The sequence below is a fragment of the Coenobita brevimanus genome, chromosome 78, assembly GCF_032717465.1.
Source record: "Coenobita brevimanus isolate Jiangsu-jjx chromosome 78, ASM3271746v2, whole genome shotgun sequence".
Lineage (NCBI taxonomy): Eukaryota > Metazoa > Arthropoda > Malacostraca > Decapoda > Coenobitidae > Coenobita > Coenobita brevimanus.
Genome location: NC_137031.1, coordinates 28,110,244 through 28,127,237, shown reverse-complemented (window position 1 = coordinate 28,127,237; position 16,994 = coordinate 28,110,244). Strand labels below are relative to the sequence as shown.

Sequence of the window (16,994 nt, the reverse complement as noted above, 5' to 3'; positions counted from 1 at the left end):
CCATAAAGGTCAGTGACACAAAAATACATTTTTTTGGGGGGGGTTCATGAAATATATGGAGGCCCCTGGGCAACTACCCAGTTTGCCGATTCCTAAATCCGACCCTGTCCCTACATTCACCTTGAGATTCCGTATCTTACACACTTTTCCAAAATCATGCACCAAGCCTTGCAGCTCCCCTTCGTCTTCACTTAACAGCACAGTATAATCGGCAAACAACAGTACAGGGAGTTTTCAGACACTGCCCTCTATCATTAGGACCACTCCAACATCCACTGTCCTACCTTGTATCTCTTTTATAATCCCATCTATATACAGATTCAACAACCATGGAGATATGATACATCCCTGTTTGAACCCAACCTTCAAATAGAAAAATTCACTCAGTTCGCTATCCACACGCACTGCAGTGTTAGCCCCCTCATACATACTCTTCACAGCATTCAACAACTTCCCATCTACTTCATATACTCTTATTACTTTCCACAATCCTTGTCTATCCACCCTGTCATATGCTTTCTCCAAATCCATGAAAGCCGCATACAACTTCTTTCCCTTCTCTAGAAACTTTTCCACTGCAGATCTAAGAATGAATATCTGATCAACACAACCTCTTTCCTTCCTAAAGCCTCCCTGTTCTTCTCCAACTAATTCCTCTGATATTTCCCTAACTCTATCAATAAGTATCCTGCAATATACTTTTCCTATTACACTAAAAAGACAAATGCCCTTTTGATTACCACACACTTCTTTTTCCTTTTTCCCTTTGTACAAGGGAATTATTATACCTGACTTCCAATCCTCCGGGACTCTACCTTCCTCCGAGGCCAACCTGCACATCTTCCACATCCATTCTACTACTATCTCTCCCCCATGCTTCAGCAATTCATCACACACTCCATCAATTCCTGGGGCTTTCACCATTATGACTTTCTTCATTGCATCCACAACTTCCATCCTACTTATTTTTTCCTGTCTTCTCACATCCCTCCTTCTCCTAGCCATTCCCGAGCCATTTATACTCGTATTACTTTCATTCTCTTTGTTCATCAATTCATTAAAGTGTTCTTTCCATCTGCTCACTTTTTCTCACTTCTCCATTAGTAATCTACTGTTTTAGTCTTTCACTTCCCGACTAACTTCATTGCCACCCTGTCTAACTCTCTCCCTCTTTCCAGAACATTTTCTTACAGTCCCTCCACTTTACACTCAGATTCCTTCCAAATTCCTCATCCACTCTCTTCTTACTCTCTCTTACTAATCTTTAACTTCTGTCTTCCTCTCTACACATAACTCTCTCTTCCAACTCTCAACTTCTTCCACGCCCCTATTTTTCATCCACTCACTATATGCTTTCTTCTTTTGTGCCACAGCCTGTCTAACCTCTTCATTCCACCTTGCTGTTCCTTGCACCCCCTTCCGTCTTCTCTTCATCCCACACACCACCTCACATGCTGCACATATTTCTTCTGTAAATATCTTGCACACACCTTCCACGTCCTCCATCTACTCCAATCCATATTTACCCAATCGCTCCTCCACTTCTCTCTTATATTCTGCCTTTAGTAACCTTTCCACTCTTCTTGCGTCTATTCCTTCCTCCCGTCGTTCCCTTCTTCTATTTTTCCATTTTACTTGGACCTTGATTTTGGTGGTGGTCAGAAAGTCCACTCCCCCAACCTCTATATGCTCTTGCATCCATTTCAGAACTTCGCATCCTTTCATCCACACACACATAATCAATTATTGCCTTCCTTTCGTTCAGTTCACCACCCACTCCTTTCATCACTTGCCATGTATACCTGTGGATCATTTTGTGCTTGAAGAGGGTATTGGCTATCACCAACCCCCTCCCGCCACAAATGACCACCAAAGCACTGCCATTTGTGGTAGGTGGGGGCGCCCATCATCCACCCACTTAGTGTAGTGGTACTCTGTTTTTTAGGGTAGCTCTACATTCAGTGGGAATCCAAATGATTTCCTGTAAACCAGGAAACCATTCACAGTGCTGGGTGGTAACCTTATAACCAACCAACACGTGTTCCCTACGTGACAGCAAGTGGGTTGGCGGAGGGTTAGCGCCCCTCCCCGGAAAACAACTAACTGAAAATACGAACAAGAACGAACATTCTATGCTCGCTTCCTATTATTTACTATGTTGATGACTGTGAAATTTAAGACTGTGTTATTCTTATCTGTTTTAATGAAGGCGATTTCATTCTTTTCTTTCTTTTCTTTTTATTTAGACCTTTCCAGGTCAATTATGTCGCTGTTCTTTTGTGAAAGAATGTGTTCATTATTCTCAAGTGGTACGTTTTAGCAAATTTACCACATTTTCACCTATGGCATTCCTTTCTTCTACTCTTATTTTCCTCATACATGCTTCTCCCTTTTTTTCGATTTGCCAACTTTTCCATTTAAGTCCCCCATGAGCGTAGTAGTATATGCGGCATTTTCTTCTTCCATAATCAGGGAGATGTCGTCATAGAATGTTTCTATTTCTGCGTCTGAGCTTTGAGAAATCGGTGGATATACTTGTATTACTTTCAGGGCGAATCGTTTACCTAGTCTATTTACAATCTATGCTACTCTGTCAGATACATTGCTGAATTAAACAAAATGTTCCCCGCAAGATTTCTGTTAAAGAGAAATCCTACCACACTAATTCTTTTAATTTGCTTTCCTCTGTTTTGGAGTTGAATTAATTTTTCTTTATTGTTGATCTCAATCAGACCTAAAATATTCCAACTCAAGTTTTCGACATCAGTTTTTAAGGTATCAAGTCTTGGGGGAGGCGGTGGCTGAATCGGTAGAGAGACGGCCTGCGGCCCTATTGGACCCAGGATCGAATCCCGGCTGGGGCAGGGAACATCTTAAGGATTTGAATTTCCTTAAAGCAGACTTTCAAGATCTACCAGATGACCCGCCGACATGTAGGAAAAATACCCCCGCTAATACCAATACATCAATCCTGTATGAGACAGCCCTAGCATGTATTCAATATGGATGGTGGGTGTTAGCGCCGAAGTGGTGACATTTTTTTTTTTTTTTTTTTTTTTATGTGTCCGACTCTGGACATAGGCTTCACAGCCTGCTATCAAGGCCCAGCAGTCCTCCTACATGCCATACACCTCTACATGTCACCACTTCGGCGCTAACACCCACCGTCCATATTGAATACATGCTAGGGCTGTCTCATACAGGACTGGTGTATTGGTATTAGCGGGGGTATTTTTACGACATGTCGGCGGGTCTTCTGGTAGATCAGTAAAGCCTGATTTAATGAAATTCAAATCCTTAAACCGTTCCCTGCCCCAGCCGGGATTCGAACCTGGGTCCGTAAGGACTTCAGGCCACCTCTCTACCGATTGAGCCACCGCCTCCCCCAAGACTTGATACCTTAAAAACTGATCTCGAAAACTTGAGTTGGAGGACTATTGGGCCTTGAGATAGGTCACCGCCCCCGAGAAATAGGCCCTGAAGCCTTTGCCCAGAGTCGGACACGTAAAAAAAAAAAAAAAAATCTTGTGCGAGGCTTCTTATATTGTGCATGTACAAAGACAAAAGTCGTGTCGCGGTTTTGTCCGAAGATTAAGTGCAGCACTTGAAACATTATGAAATCTCTACCACAGTTACACGTTCTTGGTTGGCTAGCCTGACTTCCTCAGGCTTCATATCTGCTACTGATGGGATGACGGTACGAATTAACCCATGAAATTCCGAAGCCTTAACATCGACTCGCAAGAATTGCTGAGTCCGAACTTCGTATGAGAGACGAAATGCCACCGGTTAGGCGGTGATCACCTGACATTTCATCTTACATCTTAAAAAAAACGTCAAGCAGACCTACTATACCATGGTATTGAGAGGTCAAGCAACTTGCATCCAACCAATAGGCATATGAGAGGTGGCATGATGTTCCTTTATTTACGGGAAGCGAAGCCTGAACAGAAAGCTCAGACATTTGGTATAAGCATAAAGGTGGATAAGGATTTCAGGAGGAAGACACAACGGAGAACCGTCATCGTTCAGGTCGTTTTCGTCTTACCAGACCACTATAGGACCAGGAAATAATCACAACGATGGAAGCAGCACCCGCAAGCAGTGCTTACGCCTTAAAAAAAACGAAGTGAACCTAGAATGAAGCACACGGATAGTTGTGCGTAGACTTCGGTCGTCTGGTTTATATGTTCGAACTCGTCTGTGGCATTCAGTTTGCCAGTCACTCTAAAAGAGAAAAAAATTCAAGTATAAAATAGAATAACTCTGTTCTCATGTGTTGAATACTATAGTGAATTTTGTTTTACAACGCTTAAATAATGTCCCAGGTCATAATTATCAACTTAATTAGCTAATTTACAGTAAATAAAGATGGAGAACTGACTTCCGAAGACCTGTTTAGCTAATTGAATTGTAACGTTGTGAATGTGGTCATAAAAATAATAGAGGAGAAACGCTTTATAAATACTAAATGAAAACAGCAGCCAGAAAGATTTAATAATTTTGTATATTAGTTTCGTTAAGTTGCAAAAAAATTATATGCTGGCATCTGCAGCCGGTCACCTGGAGCAAATGGCAATTCAAGTCAGTTCTACCAACCGATCGTTCGACACAAAGCAGACAGCTCCAAAACTATAGTCTTTCAGCAGATATTTTCACCAAATTTCACGACACTACTTTTGTCTTTGACTGTACATCTTCATGAATTTTAGTTTGTTTAATGTTCTGGTTTCTTATTTTCCGAGACAATGCCTACTCACTTCGGTGACACACAGGCCGTAAGCACAGGAGGCAGTGCTGTTGAACCCTTAGTAGAAAATGATCCAAATGGCACTCTCGTGAAATCTTGAACAGTAGAATTTATGTTTGATTAGGGGTACTGTGGCAGATAACCTAACCTCCCTGCCAAAGTTTCTTGTGAGTTGTAATTTTGTCCCACCTTCATCAGTATATCTGGTGGAGCCCTGGATATCTACAGGGAGTTCCATGATTCACACCGTCTTAGACGTTCCCTCGAATATCTGCAAGGCCTTCCCCTATCCACCACACCGGGATGCACCAGGTAGCAGTGAGATCCTGCCCCTGGTACACACACACACACACACACACACACACACACACACACACACACACACACACACACACACACACACACACACACACACACACACACACACACACACACACACACACACACACACACACACACACACACACACACACACACACACACACACACACACACACACACACACACACATTTAGAGAGAGAGAGAGAGAGAGAGAGAGAGAGAGAGAGAGAGAGAGAGAATAGTCTGTCTTGTAGTGGTAATGCTAATGCAAGCTGACAGACAAACGGCCAGACAGGTAATGCTCTGACCTCACAATAATCACTTTTACCTAAACAAGAACTTATCAACAGACCTTCTGGTTCAAGTGTTTATCATTCCAATTATTCTTCCCTGATTATTTTTTGACAATGAAATTTTTTTTTTTCTTTCTGTTATAATCTCTTCCTTTGCTTTCGTCTTTCTTTTGTTCTTGCCTTCGTCCTTTACGTCATGTTCCTTCTCCTAGTCCTTTATCTTTCAATTTTTTTCATTCATCCTTCTCGTTTCTCTCTCTCTCTCTCTCTCTCTCTCTCTCTCTCTCTCTCTCTCTCTCTCTCTCTCTCTCTCTCTTCTCTTCGCCTCTCCTTCAATAAGTGTGAAACGTATTAGGCCTCGGCCACACGAAGCCCAAAACATAGCACAAAACATTACTGGTAGCATGTCTGGAACATGCTACATACATGCGTCTGAACAAGCCACAAACATGATAGTACACCTGCCGTCCAGTGTAGCTTCAAAATGCTGCAAACACAGATTCGATCAAGTTTAAAACATCATGACGGTCCACACGAGAGCACAGCTGGCAGTTACCGTCGACATGGCAGAGGAGGAGGATCTCCTACTAGCAGCAGCTGCAACAGTTGTTATACTTGGTTACAGACACAAACGCCATCGCCGATACTGGGTGCGTCCCTCATTAAAGATGGGAAATGAACACAGGGAAATGTTATATAATGAGATGGCGTTTGACAATGCAGGACTACTACCCCAACACATTAGTGATAGTGGGACATTTAAAAATGTTTTACATATGTCTGCATCAGATTTTGAAGTGCTCCTAACTAAAATAGCTCCCATAGTTAAGAAAGAAAACAGCAGTTGTCTTGCCCGCTGAGTAAGAGAATGTCCAACAAGAGGGTGTTTGCCCCCACACTTGTTCCCTGGCACGAAACGTCCACACTGCAGTGTCTCGAAGCATGTCAGGGCGTTTGAACGTCCAAACGAGAGATGTCGAACATGAATGCAACATGGCCGTAGCAATGTTTCGAACATGCCTCAAAACATGTTTTTGTACCGTCGGCCGAGCCGTTAAGGGATCTGCATTCTGCACTGCATTCATTACACTTTATTAATACACCTGGAGGCGATCACGCAAATGAGTTATGTGTTTATCGCTACTTGTTCTTCTCTTTCTCTTTCTCTCGTAAGAAGATTATAGAAAAATTATTGAATGGAACTACACTAAATCTGGCTATTCGAAGAACAGGTGATTAGGTTTTGACTGAAAAAAATATCGTAGGTCATAGGTCACGGCAAGGTCATCTCAGTATTATTTAAATTTGGATTATTTTTCAGTAATTTATTTTTATTATTATTATTATTATTACTATTATGATTTATCACCACGGCTACCTATTCTCGTCAGTTTGAAAGATGCAGGCCTGTGTTCGCCGCATTCTCTCATCAATTTATCACTCTCATGTTTTCCCCATCTCTACTCACTCACAGACAGCCCCATGTCAGCTAAAAGTCCCTTCCTCACCACCCCCACACTGAATTCCTTGAGATATTGGTCAGAGAGAGAAAGAGAGAGAGAGAGAGAGAGAGATGGCAGCTTTCTTGACATTATATTCCTTTATCGTTTCCAAAGTTAATTCTCCCTAATTTCCCCTCCCCACCCTTCTCCTTTAAGACACCTACAACCTAATTTCCCCTTCCTGTCCCACCCCGCAGACTGAGCCGGATGAGATCCAGGCCAGCGTGGAGGCGGCACTGGAGGCCGGATATCGGCACATCGACACCGCCTCCGTCTACATGAACGAGGAGGGCGTGGGTGCCGGCATTAAGGCGTACCTTCAGAAGACCAAGAAGGACAGGAAGGATATCTTTGTGGTTACCAAGGTACTTCATTTATTGCCTTACTTCTAACCCGCATACTACCGTGTTCCTGGTGGTATGGCAGGCTCTACACCATGTCTTCCTTACCGATTTATTTCGTGTTTTTAACCACAAAAATTTTGCAGATCTGTGTGTGAGAGAGAGAGAGAGAGAGAGAGAGAGAGAGAGAGAGAGAGAGAGAGAGAGAGAGAGAGAGAGAGAGAGAAATAAAAAATATATATATATCACTATCATATAAGAAGATAACCTAAATCGTTACAGAAATGTTGCTAGGAAATCTCTTTATAATTTTTTTTTTTTTATGCTAGGAAGAAGGGACCAAAGGCCATGAGCCCGCAGTAACAGTTCCCTTCAAGAGAAAAACAAAATACAATAGAGGGCCAAATTCAAGATCCGATCATTTTGAGATGCCTGGACACACTGCGTTTGAAAGACTGGAGATCATAGGCAGCAGGAAATACAGATAGAGGGAGACAGTTCCAGAGCTGACCTGTTGCATAAATGAAAGACTGGGAGTAACGGTTAAATCTTGCATTAGAGAGTTGGACAGAAAAGGGATGAGAGTTTGCTGCCAGACGGGTGCTACGCGCCCGTCGTAGAGGTGGAGGAATGCAAGCAGACAGTTCAGAGGAACAGTGACCATTAAAGTAGCGATAGAAAAGAGATAAAAATCCAACAGTGCGGCGAAGAGACAGAGGTTGAAGGGAGTCAGTAAGAGGAGGAGAGTTAATGAGACGAAAAGCCTTTGACTCCACCCTATTGAGAAGAGCTGTATGTGGGGAGCCTCCCCACATATGAGAGTTGCACTCCACACAGGGGCGGATAAAACCCCTGTATAGAGTCAACAATTGTGCAGGGGTAAAGAAAGAGCGGAGTGGGCTTAGCACACCCAATCTCTTGGAAGCAGATTTTACAAGAGATGTAATATGATCTTTTCAAGATAAGTCCCGAGTAAATGAAACCCCAAGCATGTTCAAGGATGATGCAGGATTAAGCTGAATATTATTAAACATTAATGGGTATACCTGTGGAAGATTTTGTCGGGTTGATAGGTGTAAGAACTGAGTCTTAGATGCATTAAAGACAACCATATTATTTTTACCCCAGTCAGAGATATGAGCCAAGTCAGACATTAGGTGTGCCATAGCCTCGTCCCTTGTTTCTTGAAGTAACTGTTGAGATGGGCGTTGCGGGAACCGAATGGAAAGGTGAAGGGTGGAGTCATCAGCGTATGAGTGGATAGGGTTAGATGTACAGCTTAGAAAATCATTGATGAATAAAAGGAAGAGAGTTGGTGATAGGACAGAGCCCTGAGGAACACCACTGTTGATAGATCTAGGAGAAGAACGATGGCCGTCTACAACAGCGGCTATAGAACGACCAGAAAGGAAGCTAGCGATGAAGGCACAGATAGAAGGATAGAAACCGTAGGAGGGCAGTTTGGAAATTAAAGATTTATGCCAGACTCGATCGAAAGCCTTTGAGATGTCAAGTGCAATGGCAAAGCTTTCGCCAAATTCCCGAAAGGAGGATGACCAGGAGTCTGAAAGGTAGGTGAGAAGATCGCCAGTGGAGCGTCCCTGACGGAACCCATACTGACGATCGGAAAGAAGGTTGTGATAGGAAAGATGCCTTAAAATTTTTCTATTAAGAATTGACTCGAAAACTTTTGAAATACAGGACGTTAAAGCAATTGGACGATAGTTGGAGGGTTGGGAGTGGTCACCCTTCTTTGGGACTGGCTGAATGAGAGCAAACTTCCAGCAAGAAGGAAAGGTACAAGTTGACAGACAAAGGCGAAAGAGTTTGCCTAGGCAGGGTGTAAGCACAGAAGCACAGTTCTTGAGAACAACAGGAGAGACCCCATCAGGCCCATATGCCTTGTTAGTACTGAGGCCAGTGATGGCAGAAAATACATCAACTGAAGAAATTTTAATGTCAGCCATGAGGAAGTCAGAGGGGAGAAGTGATGGAGGAACAGCACCGGAATCGTCTAAGGTGGAATTGGAGGAGAAAATCTGTGCGAAGAGATCTGCTTTATCAGTAGAAGAAATAGCTACAGAACCATCAGAGTAGAAAAGAGGAGGGAAGGATGATGAGGTAAAGTTGTTAGAAAGATTTTTGGCAAGGTGCCAGAAGGAGCGGGAAGAATTCGAGTTGGAGAGTTGAGAGCATTTAGTATGGATGAAATTATTTTTAGTAGAGCGAAGAACAGACTTAGCACGATTCCGGGCAGAATCATAAAGATGATGTGATTCAGGGGTGGGATGGCTCCAGTACCTTTTGTAGGCCTTCTCCTTGTTGCGGACAGCATTAGAACAAGCGTGATTAAACCAAGGCTTTTTGTGCATTAGTCAAAGGATATGAGAAAGGAATGTATGCTTCCATGCCCGAGAGAATAATCTCCGTAATGCGCAAGGCACACTCAGATGGCTCACGGCCATGGAAGCAATAATCATTCCAGGGAAAATCAAAGAAGTACTGCCTGAGGGCCTCCCAGTCCGCGGCTCCAAAATGCCACAGACGACGTTTCCCTGGAGGGTCCACAGGCCGTACCGGAGTGATAGGACAGGTTAAGGTAATAAGGTTGTGATCGGAGGAGCCCAACGGAGAGAAAAGATTAACAGAGTAAGCAGAAGGATTAGTTGTGAGGAAGAGGTCAAGTATGTTGGAGCTTTCTCCAAGGCGGTCAGGGATACGGGTAGGGTGCTGTACAAGCTGCTGATAACAACCTCTCCAGCCTCTATAAAGCTGCTGACGTGTTATTTTCTTTGCTATTTGTTGACTATACTCTTCAGCTTGAGAAAGGCTTATTTTACAGCAGGAGGTAAGGAAGGACTCTGGTTCATAAAGTCTCTCCTAAATGAAATAAAGCTTCTGCACACAGGAAAAATTAGAGGTGGTATTAAGCCATCAGAGAGCAAGAGTTAATGTTGTGATGGTGCCTCCAGGCTCATCTGAAACATGAACTCGGTGGGTTGCTGATGACAGCTGTCCTCCTGCAATCCACAACCTTCCATTGGAGATAGGGAGAAAGTGGGTCCGCCTGGTTATGTCGGTACCACCACGTGAAGGCGTCCAACACCAGTGTATGGCTTAATCACCTAAACATAATCGAGATAAAACATGCGAATTATTTTGAGTTATACTTCCAAGGCTTTGAACCTTGCACTGGTGGAATACGGCCTCCAACTGCACATAGTGATGCACCGTACCTGATGAACACCTCACCAGCTGATAACAACCTCTCCAGCTGATAACCACCTCACCAGCTGATAACAACCTCTCAGCTTATAACCGCCTCACCAGCTGCTAACAACCTCTCCAGGTGATAACAACCTCTCCAGCTGATAACCATCTCACCAGCTGATAACAACCTCTCCAGCTGATAACCATCTCACCAGCTGATAACAACCTCTCCAGCTGATAACCATCTCACCAGCTGATAACAACCTCTCCAGCTGATAACCACCTCACCAGCTGATAACCACCTCACCAGCTGATAACCACCTCTCCAGCTAATAACCATCTCACCAGCTGATAACAACCTCTCCAGCTAATAACCATCTCACCAGCTGATAACAACCTCTCCAGCTGATAACCATCTCACCAGCTGATAACAACCTCCCCAGATGATAACAACCTCCCCAGATGATAACAACCTCTCCAGCTGATAACCACCTCACCAGATGATAACAACCTCTCCAGATGATGATAATCTCTCCAGCTGATAACCACCTCATCAGCTGATAACCACCTCACCAGCTGGTAACAACCTCTCCAGCCGATAACCACCTCACCAGCTGATAACCTTTCCGACTGATAACCTCCAGTGACAATAACACTGACTCTAACCCCACCACATACTGTAACTGATAATATGCCACACCCACAATATGATTTCTAAAGATTCCAGTCCATCTCTATTCCCATTACATATTAACACTGATATACGCCACACTCGTCACGTGATTGTTAAAGGATGCGACTTGTCCGATGTGGCTCCAACCCCGACATGTACTATGCCCGATATAACCCACACACCCATAATGATGGCTGATATTTCCAGAGGCCAGAGATATAAGGTCTAGTGGGTTAGAGTGCACCTTTAACGCCTTCAGTACTGTGATCTAACTGCGGATATATTCTTGCTGCTCTCGGATGCTTTAATGAGGATTCGAGGGACTTTCTCTAAACGAAGGAGTGCTATATAGCAATCACTACTCATTTCACTGATTTAGAGCCCCCATAATTTGAACAGAATTATACCGCATGAAGTTTGTAGTAGCAGTAGTAGTAGTAGTAGTAGTAGTAGTAGTAGCAGTAGTAGTAGTAGTAGTAGTAGTAGTAGTAGCAGCAGTAGTAGTGGTAGTAGTGGTAGTAGTAGTAGTAGTAGTAGTAGTAGTAGTAGTAGCAGTAGTAGTAGTAGCAGTAGTAGTAGTAGTGGTAGTGGTAGTAGTAGTAGTAGTAGTAGTAGCAGCAGCAGCAGCAGCAGCAGCAGCAGCAGCAGCAGCAGCAGCAGCAGCAGTAGTAGTAGTAGTAGTAGTAGCAGTAGTAGTAGTGGTGGTAGCAATAATAGTAGTAGTAGTAGTAATAGCAGCAGCAGCAGCAGCAGCAGTAGTAGTACAATTCAGTTCAATTCAATTCCTTTATTTCGTAGTACAGGACACTACATAGCTGATATTAGTACATAATACACATATAATACATGGTGATATGATATTCGGTACACACAGTCATGTATCGCATATGCTGTAGTTGTAACAATAGTTCTGGCCTGAGCCTCCGTAGCTGATTAGCAGGCACAGGAACCAGCAGTGACAGTAGCTGTTTGAACACAGCCAATTAAAAAGAAACTCTAAAACATATTTTGTTTACAGAAATAGACAAAAAATTAAAAAACTCTTTTAAAAAATAAAAGACTAGCTGGAGACTAAAAAAAATCTAAAAATATTCTTTTTGAATAAAATAAGACATTAAAAGACGAAAAGACTAAAAGGAAAATGTAAAATGAAACATTTGCATATAATATCTAGGTACATTAAAGAAGTATGTATAAACACACATGCATATACATACATACACATATGTATACTTACACATATACATATATGCATATACATACATACACATACACATACATACACATATGCACATACAAATATACATACATACACATACACAAATACACATACACCCATACAATCTTTACATACACACACACACACATACATATATACACATCCATATAATATACATACATATACATACACATACATCCATATACATACATACATACACCCATATATACATATACACATTCACATACATACCGTATAAACACATACACACAAATTAGAAAGACATAAACATATACACTTATACAGTACATATAAAAGTAGAGTAACTATTAAAAAATAATACTAAACAAAAAATAACAACCCACTGTAACTACGTATGAAAGATTACAGGCGTTCTCCTTTCTTTCTGACGCTGTACCCAAGTAATCCTTGCTTGTAAAATGTCCAGGGTGAGTTGGTAGTAGTAGTAGTAGTAGTAGTAGCAGCAGCAGCAGCAATGGTAGTAGTAGTAGTAGTAGTAGTAGCAGAAGTTCTTTTTGTTGTGGTTGTAGTAGTAGTAGTAGTAGTAGTTGTTGTTGTTGTAGTGGTGGTGGTGGTAGTAGTAGTAGTAGTAGTAGTAGTAGTAGTAGTAGTAATAGTAGTAGTAGTAGCAGCAGCAGCAGTAGCAGCAGCAGAAGTTGTTGTTTTTGTTATGGTTGTAGTAGTAGTAGTAGTTTTTGTTGTTGCTGCTGTAGTGGTAGATGTAGTAGTAGTAGTAGTAGTAGTAGTAGTGGAAGTAGTAGTGGAAGTAGTAGTAGTAGTAGTAGTAGTAGTAGTAGGAAGGTTGGTTTTGATCTTCACAATATAATTCCCCGATGGATGGAGGTGATTTGTTAAAAAAAATAAAAGTATTAATAGTAGTAGTAGTAGTAGTAGTAGTAATAGTAGTAGTAGTAGTGGTAGTAGTAGTAGTAGTAATAGTAGTAGTAGTGGTAGTAGTAGTAGTAGTAGTAGTAATAGTAGTAGTAGTGGTAGTAGTAGTAGTAGTAGTAGTAATGGTAGTAGTAGTAGTAGTAATGGTAGTAGTAGTAGTAGTAATGGTAGTAGTAGTAGTACTAGTAGTAGTAGTACTAGTAGTAGTAGTAGCAGCAGCAGCAGTAGCAGCAGCAGAAGCTGTTGTTGTTGTGGTTGTAGTAGTAGTAATTGTTGGTGTAGTAGTAGTAGTAGTAGCAGCAGCAGAAGTTGTTGTTGTTGTTTTGTTGTGGTTGTAGTAATAGTAGTAGTAGTTGTTGTTGTTGTAGTGTGGTAGTAGTAGTAGTAGCAGTAGTAGCAGTGGTACTAGTTGTAGTATTAGTGGTGGTAAAAGATGTTGTTGTAACCATCCATCCATCCATTGCCAGACGCCATGTATCCCAAATGGGGTGGCCAAGGGCTTAGAGTTAATTGTTTTACAGGGAGGGACACTAATCCTCCACCAACCCCACTTGACACGTAGGGATGCCAACAGCATCTGGTGTTCCCGGGTGGTCACCCATCCAAGTACTAACCAGACCCAACGTGCTTAACTTCGCTGATCGGATGGGAAGCGGTGTACTCAACGTGGCAAGGCCGTTGGCACGTGGCATGGTAGTAACACAGAAGTATAATGGTAGTAGCAGTAATAGTAGTAGTTGTTGTTGTTGTGGTTGTAGTAGTAGTAGTAGTAGTAGTAGCAGTAGCTGTAGTAGTACAATAGTAGCAGTAGTACTAGTAGTAGTAGTAGAATCATCAGCCCCACCCCCTCTCCTGCCACCATGAAATTGGAAGGTCATGGACTTAAAGCTACGACTTCAGAAAGGGAGCGGAGCTTGAAAAGAAGAATGTCAACGCAGGGTATACTGTAGTAGTAGTAGTAGTAGTCTTAGTCAGTGGCGTACTGAGGGGGGCATATATATATATATATATATATATATATATATATATATATATATATATATATATATATATATATATATAGTGGTATAAAACTGGGGTTTACTGGGAATGCTTCTTTTCAAAAGGGTTGGAGTCATTATGACAGTTTCTGAGTTCTTTGTCCGATTTGTTCGGGGTTTTATGCTTCGTGCTACAAAACTTATGTTTAAAGTCTTTTAGCATTTTAGAGTCAGATCCACACTTTTTTGCATGGTCGTGGAGAGTGAGGTTGTGTGCTTCTGAGCTTACCTCTAGCTTCCTAGGGCTGCCTCACTGGCAATTAGTTTTTTTTTTTTTTTTTTCACCCTTCTGGTGCTGATTAGGCTAGCTAGTTTTTCACTTTCCTCCCCTCCCTGATAGCTAGGAACAGTAGGTGTTTGTTCCATTATACTGAGATTACCTTTGCTTGCTGCCCACGGAGGGTCCCCCCCACTGTTCGCTCTGGGGCGTGAATTAGCACGGTCAGGCCTCCCTGGAGTGGTTTGAGAGGGCAATTTCAGCCTTAGGTGATTGGTCCCGGTGTGTTTTGTCCCTTGCTCGTTTTCCTCCTCCTTCCCACTTCCCCCGTTAGGGGGAAGTGATCACTATGCCGGAAGCCCCTACCGCCTCCCCCCCCTCGGGGGGGGGGAGGCAGTCCTGACGAAGCACAAACTGCCACATGGACTGACCATCCCCAGACTGAACGGCCCCAGACACACACAATGGACATCCCTGTAAATAATGCCAAATTTGTCACCCTACATGCTCTCCGATCCACTCCCCTGAGCAGTCTCAATCCTTTTCTTATCAAGAGGGTGATTGATCACTGGGCGGGGAAAGTGGAATGAGTAAAAAAACTTCCCAATGGTGACCTCTTGATTAAAACTCTCAGCTCCTCCCAGGTTCTTGACTTGATGAAACTGCGCAAGTTTCACTGTTACGATGTCGAGCCGAGGATCCCGCATGCCATGAATTCCTGCAAGGATCTCATCACTTGCAGGGACCTCATGGTCATGGAAGAAGACGAGATCGTACATGAACTTGCTCAGCAAGATGTGATTGAGGCCCGATTTATCACTCGTTTTGCAGAAGGCGGAAGGATTAAGACTGCAACGATCATCTTGACATTTGGCAGAGTGAATCTCCCAGCCCAGGTAAAAGTTGGGTATGAAATTCATAATGTCAGGCCATATATCCCTAATCCTCTTCAGTGTTTGCGATGTCAGTTATATGGACATAAGGATAAGACTTGTCGGGCTTCACAGTTAGTGTGTGGCAAATGTGCAACACAGGGTCACGATGATGAACACTGCACATCAGAGACTGTCTGTTTCTTTCATTGCAAGGGTGCTCACTCCACTTCCTCTAGGGACTGTCCCAAGTGGATGGGGGAGAAAGAGGTATGCGTGGTGAAGGCAACAGAGGGTATTTCCTTTTATGAAGCAAGGAAAAAGGTGAAGGAGTTGCATGCAACTCCCAAGCCGAATAGGTCCTAGGCTTCGGCGGTGATGTCCCGTCCCGTGATGTGCTCTGTTGAAATACAAACTGACCTTGAACCGGTTCCTCTTGCCACGCACTCTACCTCACCATCTCAGCCTCCTGTCCAGTCCAGTTCTCAACCTGACATCCCCACGGCAACTTCCTACTCTTAGGCTGCTGCTGCCTCTCAGTCAGTAAAGCCTAAACAGAAGTCTGACAACTCTGTTAAGAGTAATATGACCACCCTTACGAAACAGTCACGTCCTCATGTCCTTCCTGCTCCTGGTCCAGCGAGGGAGAAAAGGTTTAGCTCTTCCTCGGGGGGCTCTGGGAGCCTAGTTATTGATGATCAATGTATGGAGGTTTCCGTTAGTAAGCACCGGGATAGGTCCCCCGGTAACCACTCGCCTGGCGGCATAAAAAGCTAAGCACACTGGCCCTGCTCGTAAATCTTAAACCGTCACATTCACTGTGATACAATGGAATTGTAGGACTCTTGGGAATAAATTCCACAACATAGCAATTTTGCTATCTATACACAGGCCAGACGTTGTTTGTTTACAGGAGACGTGCCTGGTGGATCACCCTGATCCTCCCCGTTTCAAACACTACCATTCATATGGAAGATATGATGGTCACAGAGTCGCCATATACACCCACAAATCACACCCACAAATGGAAGTGATTCTAAATTCTACTCTGGAAGCTGTCGCATGCAGAGTAAAATTTCATAACCCGTATCTGTTTATTTGCTCTATCTACTGTCCTCCCCTTGGTCCCATTGATGATGATGTGTTCACTTCACTAGTCCATCAACTTCCGGGTCATAAATTAATTTTAGGCAATTTTAACTCCCGTCACTGTCAGTGGGGAAGCTTGAGGAGTGATGGTAGAGGGGAGCAAGTAGCCAGCCTAATATTACAGTCAAACCTCTGTCTTCTAAACAATGGTAGAGCGACTCATGTAGACGACCGCATTGGCAACATGTCACGTACAGATCTGTCCTTGTCATCTCTCAATATACACACTGACATCTCTTGGGACCCGTATGATGACTCAGTGGGTAGTGATCATTTTCCAATCTGTCTTTCTTACACACACGACGATTCTCGGCCTCCTCCACCACCTAAATTTAACTTGAAGAAAGTAGACTGGGGGTACTACTCATGGGTCGCCAATCTAGACATATCAGGAGATGACATTGACAAGAAAGTCGCACACCTACAGACTTCCATTATACATGCAGCTGAGGCTGCAATTCCCAAGACATCTACAATTCCAAACAAGAGTAGAG

At 43.0% G+C, this 16,994-nt stretch overlaps 1 non-coding gene across 1 annotated transcript; it reads right to left on the bottom strand.

The window, feature by feature from the left end:
* Positions 1-13,787: 13,787 nt before the first annotated feature.
* On the bottom strand, positions 13,788-13,905 carry LOC145408885 (5S ribosomal RNA). Its single transcript, XR_013899003.1, has one exon. It is a non-coding gene; the product is annotated as a 5S ribosomal RNA (ribosomal RNA).
* Positions 13,906-16,994: the final 3,089 nt, after the last annotated feature.